Raw genomic sequence first — 12,226 nt, forward strand, 5'->3', positions numbered from 1 at the left:
TAAACCGTATAAGATTGTGCCTGTCAATAAACATAAACTAGCAGATTTTATACGCTGTCAAAACTCACGTGAGAACATCCTGAAAAGTGTCCTTGGAAATACTTGGCTCTTTTGTTGTGATGAAGCATATTTCTACTTAAGTGGTTGTTTAAACAAACAAGTTTTCCGGTACTGGTCTCACCAGAAGCTACACATCCTAGACGAAACAGCATTGTACTCTGATAAAGTGACGAGGTTTTTCGTACGGCTTACAGACATGACGTTATTGAGGCACAATTTTTTGAAGAGAAAAGTGTATCAGCTATGGTCACCTCCTACCATGATGTTTCCACCCTTCAGAACTTTTTGCAGTTTCAGCTTGACGACTTAGGAGTGGGCAATGGTGATGTGTCGTTCCAACAAGGCGGTGTTGCAGTGCACACCGCTGGGATATCACAGAGGGTGGTCAGAAGCCTGTTGTCTGAAAAACTGACCACTTTACGGGTGTATGCTACCCAGCCGCTTCGTTCACCAGACCTCTCCATATTTTCTTTTTCTTTGGCGCCAACTTAAAACTAAGGTCTTCATTCATCAGCCACACGCTCTTGTCGACCGCATGAAAGTAATTCGAACGTAGTTAGATGTTATTCCGCAAGTCACGACATCTCAGGCGTTGATACATTTATGACATTTTCTTGAAATATGCACTGCCCACAATGGTCGACACATACCAAACATCATTTTCAAATCACTGTTGTCATACCCACTGTACACCGACAGAAAAAAATCGCATCACCAAAAAAATAATTAATGTACGAGGGCTATCCACAAAGTACATTGCGTTTTGGAATTAAAAATAAATAAAGTATTGGAAAGTTTTTTATTATATACAGATGAAAGCCACACATAAATACTACTTTTCTACATAGTTTCCATTTAAATTAAGGCACTTATCGTAGGGATGGACGAGCTTGGAAATTCCTTCGTCGTAAAATTCGGCAGCCTGCGCCTTCAACCACGTGGATACATCTTCTTGAAGCTGTGCGTCGTCATCAAAACGCTGCATAGCCAACCACTTCTTCATTGCTGGAAGTCGCTCGGTGCCAGGTCGGGACTGTACGGCGGATGAGGAAACAACTCCCACTTAAAAGATTCGAGAACTTCACGAGTGGCATTTGCCGTGTGGGCCCGGGCGTTGTCGTGAATCAGCAAGATCTTTGAGCCAACTTTCCCCTGCGCTTGTTCTGTATTGCTCTTCTGAGGTTGTGCAGAGTTTGGCAATACCTCTGAGAGTTTATTGTAGTGCCTCTTTCCAGGAAACCCACAAAAATCACACCTTTTCTGTCCCAAAAGAGGTAACCACGTGGTTGAAGGCGTAGGCGGCCGAATTTCCAAGCTCGTCCATCGCTACGATAAGTGCATTAATTTAAATGGCAACTATGTAGAAAAGTAGTGTTTAAGTGTGGCTTTCATCTGTATATAATTAAAAAAATTTCCAATACCTTATTTATTTTTAATTCCAAAACGTAATGTACTTTGTGGATAGCCCTCGTAGAATGGTGAAATCTCGGGAATACGTTTGTCCGGGGAACATATTTTAGCCGGCCGCTGTGGCCGAGCAGTTCTAGGAGCTTCCTTCCGGAACCGCGCCGCTGCTACGGTCGCAGGTTCGAATCCTGCCTCAGGGATGGATGTGTGTGATGTCCTTAGGTTAGTAAGTTTTAAGTAGTTCTAAGTCTAGACTTAGATGTTAAGTCCCATATCGCTTAGAGCCATTTGAACCATTTGTAACATGTTTTAGTGATTAATGTTGCAAGATCACAGGTTAACATAAGCGCGAAATAACGCATTGCAAATGTGAAATGCTAGTACATTAATAACCGGTGTAGCCGCTAGAATGTTGAATGCAAGCATGCAAACGTCTATGCACTGTATAGTACACGTACCTGATGCCATTTGGTGCGATGGAGTTCTGTCCCTGTTGTCCTTGGTCCGTCGGTACAGGTGCGGTTAATGCTGTTTGTCTATAACGCTGGAGCTGTTGTCCACTGATGTCCAATACGTGCTCGATTGGAGACAGATATATGATCGAACAGGCCAAGAAAACACGTCGACCCTCTGTAGAGCATGTTGGGTTACAACAGAGGTGTGTGGGAGAGCTTTATCCTATTGGAAAACACCCCCTCGAATGCTGTTCGTGAATGGCAGCACACCTGGTACAATCTCCAGGCTGACGTACAAATTTGCAGTCAGGATGCGTGGGACAACCACGAGAGGTGTAAGTCCAGCGTATCTAACACGCAGACAGGATGGTGCAGGCCTTCAACTGGCCTCCCTCTAAGCAACAAATGACGATCATTGGCACTGAGGCAGAACCAGCTTTCATCAGAAAATACCACAGACCTCCACTCTGCCCTCCAGTGGGCTCTCGCTTGACACCACTGAAAACGTATATGACGATGGCTTGGGGTCAGCGGGATGCACGCCACAGGGCATCTGGCTCAGAGCTGTCCTTGAAGTAACTGATTTGCAATATTTCCTTGTGTCACTGTGGTTCCAACTGCTGCTCAGATTTCTGCTGAAGAAGCGGTATGACGCGCGAGAGCCACACACCGAAGACGATGGTCTTCCCTCTCGGTAGTGCCAAGTGGCCATCTTTTTGCGACCGTGCATTCTCGTGACGACCGCTGCCAGCAGTCATGTACAATGCCTACATTGCTGCAGCGTCTTTGTGGAGTACCACAGAAGGAATATCCAGCTTCTCGTAGCCCTATTACGCGACCTCGTTCAAACTCAGTGAGGTGTTGATAATAGCGTCTTTGCCGCCTTAAAGGCATTCTTGACTGACATCGGCTCACCAGGAACTATCTCAAAGGTAGCTAATGCTCACGACCTTTACTGCGTCTACTTAAAGCAAACCGCCTCTGACGCCATTTTTATGCGGCTGGCGCGAAATTTTAATTGATGTTACCTTTGAAAATTAGAGACACGCCTACCAAATTTCGTGTATGTCGCACAGCTCCTTCTTGGTGTTGTGATCTTTTTTCCTTCAATGTATATTGATACGGCGCGCGCCGCTATCCTGTGATCTTGTTCAGAGCGCGCACTGTAATCGATTACAGTTCGCTGTCCAGGTGCGGATGGCGCTCCGGTGGCGATTTGCTATGACGTCGCTGGCGTGTGTTTGCGGTGGCCGGCGGAAAGCGGGAGGGTAGTTGGTTTTCCGGGTATTGGACGGAACGTGAAGTTCACTCTGCGTCACCGGCTGGTGACTAGCGCTAAGGTTGTTGTGCCTCGCAATATGAGCAGAGTGGTCTGGGGCGGAGGCGATTCGCCGCTGTGCTGGCCATGCGGTGGTGATTAATTTGAGTCAGCGTACTTGCTCTTCCTGCCTGTCTGATGTGGAGGTACGGTGAGGTCCTGTGATACTCTGGCCCGAAGACAACTAGTTGCTGAATTTTGGAGTCGTCTGCCAGGTTAGGGTGTGGGCTCGACTGGCTCTTCAGATTTTCCCCTGGAAGCTCCAGCAGCGGTTTCTGAACTTTTCTGATGTGGGACGGCGTTGTTGGAACTTTTGCTGTGTGTGTGGCTGGAGGCATGTCGGGGAGCTATCAGCGGTTTATTTCGGGGACCGTTTCTAGTGCGAAGGCTCCGAAGTGTTGAGAGCTCGCTCGTCTGTGATTGTGTTGGGAGTTGCCCTTGCCCTTTGGTTGTATCAAATTATTACTTTGTTATTATATTTATTGGTTGTGTGTAGCGCTTCTTTCATTTTATGGTGCCAAGCGCTATTATCTTTCTCAAATTTTTTTTATATAAATCATTTTAAATTTTAATGCCAAGTTAACTTATTATTGGATTTTTGTCTTTTGGATAAACTCTAAAATAACTATTGTAAAAGGTCTCGATTTTATGGTGGCAAGCCGCCGTTATTGTTTTTTAAAGTTCACTCTTTAACCATTTGTTAAGTTTTGTAAGTTATATGAGTTTGTTGTTATTTAAAAGAGTCTAGTATTGGCAATTTCAAAAAGCTTCAAATGGCTCTGAGCACTATGGGACTTAACTTCTATGGTCATCAGTCCCCTAGAACTTAGAACTACTTAAACCTAACTAACCTAAGGACATCACACAACACCCAGCCACCACAAGGCAGAGAAAATCTCTGACCCCGCCGGGAATCGAACCCGGGAACCCGGGCGTGGGAAGCGAGAACGCTACCGCACGACCACGAGATGCGGGCTATTGGCAATTTAATAAATTGTCTACAGAGTCTGCTGTTTGGATATTATTAGGTGGAACTCCTTGGATAGTTGTCTAAGAATACACATTTCATATATTTTAATAAACAAGTTTCTCTCTGCAGTCAGTGTTATCCTTTTAATGTGGGAGGTTTCTTTGGGTCACCCTGTATTATAGCTTATCCTCCCCCCGTGCAGATATAGCTTTCTCATGTCCCAAACTAGCCGGCCGGAGTGGCCGAGCGGTTCTAGGCGCTACAGTCTGGAACCGCGCGACCGCTACGGTCGCAAGTTCGAATCCTGCCTCGAGCATGGATGTGTGTGATGTCCTTAGGTTAGTTAGGTTTAAGTAGTTCTAAGTTCTAGGGGACTGATGACCACAGATGTTAAGTCCCATAGTGCTCAGAGCCATTCGAACCATTTTTTGTCCCAAACTACTCTCGTAAACAAGTCTCCTCACGCAGTTCCACGGAAATACTCTGAAGGAGGAAAACCTTGGACGTTGACGGCTAAGCATCTTGCCCGCCTCGACCCGGCAACCTCTCTGCGTCGAAACGATCTCGGATGGTACCTGCGAAATGTGCCGACCGGCTATCGTGCCGAAACAACATTTCTGCACGAAAGCACGTCTGCCGCGCACTACAGCGTTATTTCTTGTCGGAAAATAGGCACCTCTGACCGGGAAGACGGAGAGAAAAAGTCTACAGCGCAGTTCACAAGTGTACGTCCACTTCGAAATCGATGTTCTACTAATAAAGTTTTACTAATAAAGCTGAGGCGCGCCCCAGGGTCGTGGCTCATCTGGAAAATAAGACGCTGTGTCTTGCGACCCACAACTCGTCTGTGTAACCCCTCGTTACGCATCTAGTCTTTTTTGGTATTAAAATTTATTCGAACCGGCCATGAACGATTCTCATATTTGATATAAAATCTTGAATCTCCGTCTTAAAGCAGAGAAAATTAAATAAAAGAATAATAAGAGCCAGTGGAATACAGTACTATGTGCAAAGTAGCAATAGTTTTTAGCAAACGTCCCTTCTGTTTCACAACTACTATAATAAACCCAACGCACATATTGTTAACGTCTTCACTGTCTGGGAGTGTGTAGCTCCTGGGAGTCTTTGTGTTTACATGTTGAATAAAGTGTGTGTTCGCCGTGGTTTGTAACTAATTTACGTTTTTTTCTTATTGTTCAATGAGTATCACCATGTATTTTTATTTATTTATTCTCCCAAGACGGCAATATTAGCGCCCACAGTTACATCTAACCGGGCATTTTATACTGTACAATCACATTAATGTAACCACCCATAAAGAGCCAGAATAACGACCTTTTGCAGACCGGACTGGTGCGAGACATGCAAGAAGAGAGTCGATGAGGTTCTGGAAGATGTCGACAGGGGTTATGGAGGAATGCCGACTCCAGTGCGTTGCCAGCTGCCCTAGGCTTCTCGGTTGAGAATCCATGGCGTGAATAGGCAGATCAAGGTGGTCCCACAGATTCTCGATTGGCTTTAAATGTGCTTGGTGCCAGGGGAGTACGGTGAAGCCATCCCAGTGCTCTTCAAATCACACACATACAGTGCGAGCTTTGTGACACGTTGCATTGTCCCGTTGAAAGTATCTCCATACCGAGGAGAAACAAGCAGCATGTAGGGGTGTATTTGGTCCGCAGGAACAGATGCATGCTTGTGTTGATCCCTTGTGCATTCCAGAATGACGAGTTCACCCAACGAATACCACGAAAATATTCCGCAAACCATAAAGCTCCCTTCTCCGGCCTAGATCCTACCGAAGACTGTTGCAAGGTGTTTGCTTTGAAACCTTTCATGCCCAACGAAACTTAAAATGTGATTCATCTGGAACGGACACCTGTCACCACTCAGCGGACGTCAAGTTGCAGTACTGGCGCCAAGTTACAGCTTTCGTCGCCGATGAACAGCAGTCAGCATGGGTGCTTGAACCAGGCGCCTGCTGCGGAGTACCATACGCAGTGACATTCACCGAATGGTCGTTGAGAAGGCACTGTCGGTAGTCCGTTGTTTCTTCCGGGTAGTCAGTTGTTCAAGAGTTACCAGTCTGTTCGCCCGTACACATCTCCGCAGCTGTCGCTCAGTATGTCCGCAGTGCAGCACAGTGACCTCGGTTCCTATTTTGGATAGCGCCATGCATAGTATACCTTAACCATACTGGCACGTGAACAGTTCCCAAACTTAGTTGTTTCAGAAATCCTTCGATTCTTGGCCCAAAAACCAATGACCATTCCTCCTTGGATGTAAACTTAAGCCGCCTGTTAGCTTCGATCCGTATATTCTGGCTAATCTGAAGAACGACTATACAGAATCTGATCACGTTTTGATTAGTAACACTCATGCTCGTGAGGATAATGCTGATACATGGTGAAACAACGCTCTGGTGGGCGGTTTGAGGTTTTAAATCACCTCGGAGCACGACCATGCGGTGCACTTGACCTGCGGTCGTAGCACGGTGGCGCTGGCAGCAGTCCACATACGCGGAGGTGTGTTGGGAATGTCAGAGTACGGTGCAGCGAGTAAGTGTGCAGACGTTTTCAGACGTACTAATGGTAACTATGTGTTGAAAATGGCTTAAAGAACGCATATTGATGACGTTATGACGGGTTGAATAATAGGACGACTGGAGGCTGGTCAAACACAGCAGTCGCAGCACAGGTCCTCCGTGTGCCACAAAGTGTGTTCTCAAGATTATGGCAATGATTCCATCTGACAGGAAACGTGTCCAGACGCTACAGAACGGGACGTCCACAGTGTACAACACCACGAGAAGACCGATATCTCACCATCAGTGCCCGCAGACGGACACAGAGTACTGCAGGTAGCCTTGCTCGGGACCTTACCGGAGCCACTGGAACAATTGTCTCCAGACACACAGTCTACAGACGACTGAAGAGACATGGTTTATTTATACAGAGACCTGCAAGGAGCATTGCACTGACCGCTGGTCACAGGAGAGCACATAAAGCCTGGTGTCAAGAACACAGTACATGGTCATTGGAACAGTGGTACCAGGTTATGTTCACGGGTGAGTCCAGGTATAGTCTGAATAGTGATTCTCGCCGGGTTTTCATCTGGCGTGAACCAGGAACCAATACCAACCCCTTAAAGTCCTTGAAAGAGACCTGTATGGAGGTCGTGGTTTGATGGTGAGGGGTGGGATTGTGATTGCTGCACGTACGAACTGTAACAGGTCAGGTGTATCGGGACGCCATTTTGCAACAGTATGTCCGCCTTTTCAGGGGTGCAGTGGGTCCCACGTTCCTCCTGATGGGTGGTAACGCACGGCCCCACCGGGCTGCCATCGTGGAGGAGTACCTTGAAACAGATCAGGCGAATGGAGTGGCCTGCCTGTTCTCCAGACCTAAACCCCATCGAGCACGTCTGGGATGCTCTCGGTCGACGTATCGCTGCACGTCTTCAAACGCCTACGACACTTCAGGAGCTCCGACAGGCACTAGTGCAAGAATGGGAGGCTATACCCCAGCAGCTACTCGACCACCTGATCCAGAACATGGTAACGAATTGTGCGCTCTGTGTACGCGTACATGGTGATCATATCCCATACTGATGTCGGGGCACATGCGCAGGAAACAGTGTCATTTTGTAGCACTTGTGTTTCGGGACGGTTTTCTCAACTTATCACCAATACCGTGGACTTACAGATCTGTGTCGTGTGTGTTCCCTATGTGCCTATGCTATTAGCGCCAGTTTTGTGTAATGCTACTTTGTGTGGCACCAAATTCTGCATTTGTCCTTAATTTATGAGCATGAGTGCATATACGTTGACGGACGAGGAATGTCTGCTTATATAGTTTATAAGTATTACGTGGAAACTTTCTGAATTGTGTAGAACTGATGTCCCTTACCGCTGTGACAACGATACCATTGCCACCTAGCGTCGCAGCTGCCACACCTCTAGAGACCAGCAGCGACTCCATAGACCAGAGAAACTTGAACAACTATTCCAGTGAGCCTGGTGTACTAGTGGTGACGTGCCTGGAAAGTGAAAGGTTGCGGTATTGAACCCCAGCCGTGCCATCTATTTTCACACCACCTTTTAATCTAGAATTCGCCTCTCAATGATGCTGAGATTCGCCAGAATCGAAACGTGGTCCGGATTCCACTTTAAACTATAGGTCCTCTTTATCCGGTTGTAAAACGCGACACGCAAGTCGTCCGAATGACGTCGAACTGATTGTAGTAGTTTCAGAACAGTTCCATAGCGAAAAAATACGCGAATCCAAAATCTGCTGTTTTCAATTTTTCGTGCAAAAAGTAGAACGTTTCCCGAAACACTACTTCAGCACTGGATGCAGCTCTGCTTCGTTTACGCAAAGAAACATTTTCAGCACCGCAGTAGATAACTCAGCTTCACCATCTGCTTTCGTTGAATCAAACATACAAGCGAACGCTATTCTTTGCGTGATGTAGGGCGAGGAAGTCAGGCATAAGTCTGCGGCAAAGAATTGCGACATTGAGTCTCAACAGTGAAGCAGTGCATAAGAAGCCTTACAACAGGAATGCCTTTAGGCGCTACGTATTTACATAAAGAGTGTTGTTTTTCATTTTATTTTCCTTGTTGCCTTCAGACATATTGCACTTAGCCAGTTTCCGATGCATGGTACGCTACAAATCATAACACATATCCAATCAAATTCACACTTGCACACACGGTTCCCATAGCATGTTTAAAGTGGTTGTAAATACATTAACTGCATCATTAAGTGCTCCCATAAGTGCCATGAGTTGTCACTCTAAACCAGGGTGCAATTTGTGCTTTCTCACTATTCAAGCATATGCACTTTCAGAAAAGCCATCCCTTGTTATATCTTCAAAAGTACATTACAGATAAAGCTTATTTACGAAATCCTCTACATACAGGTATACGAGGGGAATTCAAAAACTAGAGGCACATTTGTGAAAAGCTATACTTATTCTGATGATAGAAAACTGACACATATTAATAGTAAGACTTATTAAAAACTTTCAGTGTTCGGCTCCACAAATGTAATGTAAAGTTTTACTCCAGTGCGTGGTAAATAAACATCCCAGGTTGGGACGCATAAACTAACACCAGAGGGGGGGATGGTCTGATGCAGAGGGGGGGACATCCAGCCCCATCCCCCCCTGCAAATCGCACACTGCTCTAAACGCCAACTAAATATGGAGCAGATAACATTCGTGGCTGCTGAGAACTTTCCTGGCGTGTGCTGCTTGGATCGTTTAAGTTGTATCAAAGTGATGATATTCAGATACCTAACGCTGTTCTCTGAATTTCATGCACAACTCTACGCGACGTCCCATATACAAAATAGATACTTTGTGCTACTGGTGCGAAGCCAGGGCGGGTCGCCAGTGGTTAAATAAACTAAACTAAATCAAACTCCATCGCACGAGTCCTCGAGGGCCCAACAGTACCCACCGACCGCCGTGTCGTCCTCTGCCAGTAGCGTTGCTGGATGCGGCATGGAGCGGCGTGGGGTCAACACGCCGCTCGCCCAGCCTTTGCCAGTATCGTGACCTGAGGCCACTCCTGCTCGGTCAAGTGGCTACGCAATTTACCACACAAGGCGAGTGCACCCCGTCCAAAGAGCGAAAAATCTCTGGCAGTACCAGGAATCGAATCCGGGTCAACAGCAAGTAAGTCAATCTCAGTGACTGCTCAGCTAGGGAGGCGGACTATTTTACATTGCATTCATTACCACAAGCAATTTATAAATTGCATCTAATACGGAATACAACATCCCATATGCACTCATGTTGAGAACAAACTTAACATTTTGAACGAGTAGAGATAGGTCGTTCATATTCTCGGGATATGTACATTAGTATGTTCTGCAGAAACGATAAGCATTTCAGTTACCTTGGTTAAGAATGTGTCCTGTTGTCTGGTCGGCACAGTGTCCTCCTTGGGCCCTGATAACTTGTTGCATGCATGATGGCATCGATACGGACAAGTCACAGATGGTGCCTGCGGTATAGCCATCCAGGCTGCATTCACCTGGTTCTGAAGTTCATCTGTGGTGGTTGACATTGGGTCACAGTGCTGCAACCCGTCATTTCACCATGTTATTGTTGTTGTGGTCTTTAGTCCTGAGACTGGTTTGATGCAGCTCTCCAAGCTACTCTATCCTGCGCAAGCTTCTTCATCTCCCAGTACTTACTGCAACCTACATCCTTCTGAATCTGCTTAGTGTATTCGTCTCGTGGTCTCCCTCTACGATTTTTACCCTCCACGCTGCCCTCCAATACTAAATGGGTGATCCCTTGATGCCTTAGAACATGTCCTACCAACCGGTCCCTTCTCGTTGTCAAGTTGTGCCACAAACTCCTCTTCACCCCAATTCTGTTCAATACCTCCTCATTAGTTATGTGATCTACCCATCTAATCATCAGCATTCTTCTGTAGCACCACATTTCGAAAGCTTCTATTCTCTTCTTGTCCAAACTATTTATCGTCCATGTTTCACCTCCATACATGGCTACACTCCATACAAATACTTTCAGAAACGACTTCCTGACACTTAAATCTACACTCGATGTTAACAAATTTCTCTTCTTCAGAAACGCTTCCCTTGCCATTGCCAGTCTACATTTTATATCCTCTCCACTTCGACCATCATCAGTTAATTTGCTCCCCAAATAGCAAAACTCGTTTACTACTTTAAGCGTCTCATTTCCTAATCATCCTGCACACGCCTGCTGCACTGCCGAAACACTTCGTCCTACACAAGCAGCGACTTCCCGGATGGACGTATCACATTCTCGCGTGTCAACAATGCGCCCTCTTTCAAACCACTGATTTGACGGTACGGATCGCGCGTACGTCTCCTCAGATTCAGTTTATAGCGGCAGCGAGAGCCGCAGGCACATTTTAGCGATACATGGTATTTCGCCGCGATATGGGTGTTGACTTCGAACGCGAGGGCCAACATGGTTCCAACTCTAATCATTTCAATAATGTATATGTTCTGTGATTATGTACATCCTATCTCTAACCGTTCAAGGTGTTCTGTTTTTTTATCTGAACGTGAGCGTATTATAAATCCGAAAGTTTGTGTTTGTTTGTTACTCCTTCATGCTGAAACGGGTAGACGGATTTGGAAGAAACTTGGAATGGAATTAGCTTATATCCTGTATTAGCACTCAGACTACTTCTAAATGTGTGTAACACAAAATTTTTATTGATTTGAAGGCTATAACGGAATGTGTGAAACAATAATTACTCTTACAAAAAGGCATTTACCCTCACTCTTTGACTTTTGAGTGGTATCGTATTTGTGAAAATACATCGTGGCTTTACAAGTAGAACGAGGTAGCATTTTATTGAGGCTGGATTTAGCTATGATATGCGAGCATATCCGCAGGTAACAGGCACACATATGAGGACGGATGAGGTTGCTGCATGTACAAAAATTATAACCGTTGCGCTGGATCAAACCAGAAACTGCTAATTTTCATTCCTCGCCGAGTTAGTATGTTAGTGAGTCCTTCACGATCAAGCGGCTGGACGGATCGGTATGAACGCTGAATCGAGATAGCCTATACCCAGAATTAACACGTAGGCTACCTTTTATTCCGTGGGATGGTCAGTGTGGCTACTGTTCACATGGGTAACATGACTAAAAAGTCATCCATGGAAGTTAACTATCAACGGAATGCATCAAGTTTAGCGTCGTCGTTGTCGTGGTCTTCAGTCCTGAGACTGGTTTGATGCAGCTCTCCATGCTACTCTATCCTGTGCAAGCTTCTTCATCTCCCAGTACGTACTGCAGCCTACATCCTTCTGAATCTGCTTAGTGTATTCAACTCTTGGTCTCCCTCTACGATTTTTACCCTCCACTCTGCCCTCCAATACTAAATTGGTGACCCCTTAATGCCTCAGAACATGTCCTACCAACCGATCCCTTCTTCTAGTCAAGTTGTGCCACAAGCTCCTCTTCTCCCCAATTCTATTCAAAACCTCCTCATTAGTTA

The sequence above is a fragment of the Schistocerca piceifrons genome, chromosome 3, assembly GCF_021461385.2.
Source record: "Schistocerca piceifrons isolate TAMUIC-IGC-003096 chromosome 3, iqSchPice1.1, whole genome shotgun sequence".
Classification (NCBI taxonomy): Eukaryota; Metazoa; Arthropoda; class Insecta; order Orthoptera; family Acrididae; genus Schistocerca; species Schistocerca piceifrons.